Below are 3,850 nucleotides of genomic sequence, written 5' to 3' on the forward strand. Positions count from 1 at the left end.
TTTTAGCAATTTGGTTTTATTTTCTTACAAAAGGTTGCTCTAAGTTAGGAGTATACTTCCTTTTTCAGAAAGCAGTCTAAAAAAACTTAATTATTCTTTAGTATAATAATGAAATTGTCTTAATTAAAAGACAAAGTACAGCAAGTTGTATATGTCGTTAGCTAATTTGAAAATCTGGGTCTTTGCTATCAACCTCATTTTGCATTTGTTAGGTTAATTGGAACTTTCTAATATTTTTCTAATCAGTCTTAACTCTTTTTAGGGATATTGTAAAAAAAGCTAATAAGAAAAAAATATCATTTGTTGCTAAATCTGCTTGATCTATTTCAGTCAGTTTGCTGTGAGCTTCTGCAAATACTTTTGGGCTATTTAAAAAATAAATATCATTAATTGCTCAGACTGGTTTACCATACAAAGTGCCGCCACAGTACAAGACTCATTGCAATAAACCTAAGCAAATTCAGCTTCAATGTTTACATTTGCATGAAATTATATGGGCTGATCGCAATAAATCTGAAAATCAGATTGACTAGCTGATATCAGATCATATTGGCTGATAGAAAGTAGTAGAAACTTTTACAATTAGCCTGGTGCATTGTGAAATAATGGTAACATTTACAAAAGATTGGCAACCTTTGCAAACAGTCTGATTTTTCAATAAGCAAATAACATGTCATAATTACAGGGTAGCACACATGTAATATTTTAAAATTAAAGAACATATAAAGTCTTGCATGCTTTATCATCTTTAAAAAAATTGAATTGTAACAGGTTTTTAACATTATTTGTTAAAAGATTTATAATTTTTTAACATGTTTTGGTTAAAAAAAAAAGTTTTTTAAGAAGAAATAATTGTAAGAAAAATTAAAAAGACAGTTTTTTTTAATGCTTTAAATAACGACTTCTAATGCAAAGGCCACATTTATCATACAGGCTGTTGATTGTGCATTCATAATCTATATATATATTATTTGTTATTAACTTTGCAATATTTTTTTAAATTTAATATTTAAGTTCTAGGTTTCTATATAATACACTTACAAACATGTGTTAAATTTTAACAAGCATGTCTAGTGAAGATTGAATAATCTTTGATATGAAGATGTGATATTCATGGTATGATAAATTTATCAAAGAGAGTCTAAGTTACACAAAATCAGGTGCTCAAAGATAAAGTTTTACTGAATATGTGTTTTATTTATTGTTGTTATTTTGATGCATTCAAATAAACGTGTGATTGTAAATACTTGGATGGATTCAAATAACCGTTTAAAAAATTTCTTACTTGAGGGCATAAATCTTTCTCTGGGAAATCAAAAATTTATTCCTTTTTGTTTTTATCCTCTATATATTCTAAGGCAAACTGCACAAATCAAAAATCCTTGCACCTATCCTTGTTTATCCGAACTATTTTTTATGCAAAAAAAAAAAGGGAAGGAAGGGAGAAATAATAATAATTTAGTAATTCTAGAAACAATTTTAAATTGAAATGCATAATATTTTTAAATCCTCTTGATGTAGGTAATTTTAAATAACAAAATTGGTTAATGGGTCTCATTTTTAAATTTTATTTATTGGAAACTATTTAAATAGTTATCTTCAAATTTTAGATTTGTCATTTAATATTGCACATTGTTTCTAATATCTAATAGTCTTTCTAAAACTAATTTAATGTGTTTGAATAAAAAATTAAAAAATTTTTTTTAGTTAATATTAATTAGTTTTTGTTTTGCTTGAAGTTATCTTCTGGTATTAGATGTATGGTAAAAACTGTAAAAAGTATAAATAACATTAAGACACCATAATGACATTTTTCTTAGCTAAACTACTATTAAGACTAAATCTTTCAGATTGCTTATTTTTTAAATGCAAAAATTCTAGTCTTCAAATTAAAAGTTTGTGGAAATTAATGATATGCATATAAGGAACAAACTTGCTGATCTGCAGAGCAGTGTCCTATGATCCTGAGATTACTCGAACTCTATTGACAGGCTGTGAGTTATGTCACTAAGAAGTCCCCAATATTGCATTAAAGACAACTCATTAGCTTAGTAGGTCATATAAAGAAAAACAAGTGTGCTGATGCAATCTAGCTAAGTGAGAATCTGAATTTAAAGCTAATTAGCAACATAATGAAGTTTGTACAATCATTGGACTGGGTCACATAAGAAAAGGTCTAATATATATATGGCAAAAACAAATGATGACCACTGAATTCGTAGGTCTGCTCAGCAGTGTATTGTTTTTTAACTAAAATGATCAGCCTCAAAAGATATATTACATTAAGTATTACCATTCGTTTTTGTGACCTATTATGTAACTTACGAAATAATTAGCATATTACTTTGAAATAATTAATCCTTTGAGCATTATTTCCGAATTTTTCAAGTCTTTTTAATTGTTTTCACAATATTATTCAATGGGAAAGTAGAGTGTAGCAGGAAATTTTAGTACAATTCAAGTCTCAATGCTTTAAAAGATAATGAGCTTTTCAACCTATAATGATTGCACACGCCACCCTAACATGATCAAGCATCAAGCCTCCTTTTTCACAGCTCTAACCTTAATGGACATGGAATTAATGCCATATAATTTTAATGCTAGCCAGACAACATGGATAGCATCTGGGCTGATACCTCTATTTCCAAACTTCCCCATCAACAAGAGTCAGAACATTACAATCACTACTAATTTAAAGTGCCCCACACTGCATTTACATGTTGGTTGTTAGCCATCTTCCACGGTCGAACTCTGGATCAATAGTGTGAATGACGCCCTAACGGACTGCGTCATCAGAGACAGGGTGCTCCATGTACATTGAATTTGTATTTGCATAAAAATCTTATTTGGTCAAAGGTTATTCAAGTTCTAATATTTTTATAGTTTGTGCATATTACATAAAGCGAAAATTTTTAAATTAATCCATGAAAATCTAAATACCATCTGTACCTTATTTTACCAGATATGTTAAATAATGTATTAGTAATGGCGATGCTCAATATGATGACCATTGTGGCCCATACAAAACAAAACTTTAGAACATGAGGTCGCTTTACCATGAGTACTCAAAACTATTGCAGATAATTACTCATAAATTACTGGACTTATTTTAGCAGAAACATTCTTCTATCCATTTTCTTTAAAATTTTTAATTTCTGTTCAAAGCATGTCATTACACTGGTTACGAGCAATAACATATTTTGATAAATAATATACATCCAGACAACTGCGCAGTCCAAGCAAATATAAAATCAAGAAGAGTGTGAATACCTTGTATTTTATGTCTAAAATAAACCACCTATTACTAAACTTCACTGAAAGAGTGAATAAAATTATCAAACAAGGAAGTTATGATCAAGCAGATAACAATAACCACTCAAAAATTTTGTTGCGGCAGAAATACCTTATTTGGTTCATGATGTTTGTTATGGTAGTGCCATTACCAGGGCCGGATTAACCTATAGGCACACTAAGCACGTGCCTAGGGCCTACGAAAAACTTGGGAGAAAAAAATTTAGCTTTATAAACAACAAGTGTATTTTGCACAAAATTATGAAGCTACAAATAAAAATATAATATTTTTCGGTAATAAATTATTTTGCAAGTTCGATAAACAAATTTGTAAATTAAAATCCATATTAATAAAAATTTTAAAAAAAATATGCAATTAAATTTTAGCACATATTTTGAAAAGAGGGGAGGGCCCAAAAACGGCTATGCCTAGAGCCTACGAAAGGTATAATCCGGCTCTGGCCGTTTCTGTTGCTAGGTTCAAAGGAAACTGTACTCATAATTTTCTCACCAATTTGGCTCTGTCTAATATGATCTATAAAAATCTAGAGAATAGGTG

The sequence above is a fragment of the Parasteatoda tepidariorum genome, chromosome 4 (assembly GCF_043381705.1).
Source record: "Parasteatoda tepidariorum isolate YZ-2023 chromosome 4, CAS_Ptep_4.0, whole genome shotgun sequence".
NCBI classification, from domain to species: Eukaryota; Metazoa; Arthropoda; class Arachnida; order Araneae; family Theridiidae; genus Parasteatoda; species Parasteatoda tepidariorum.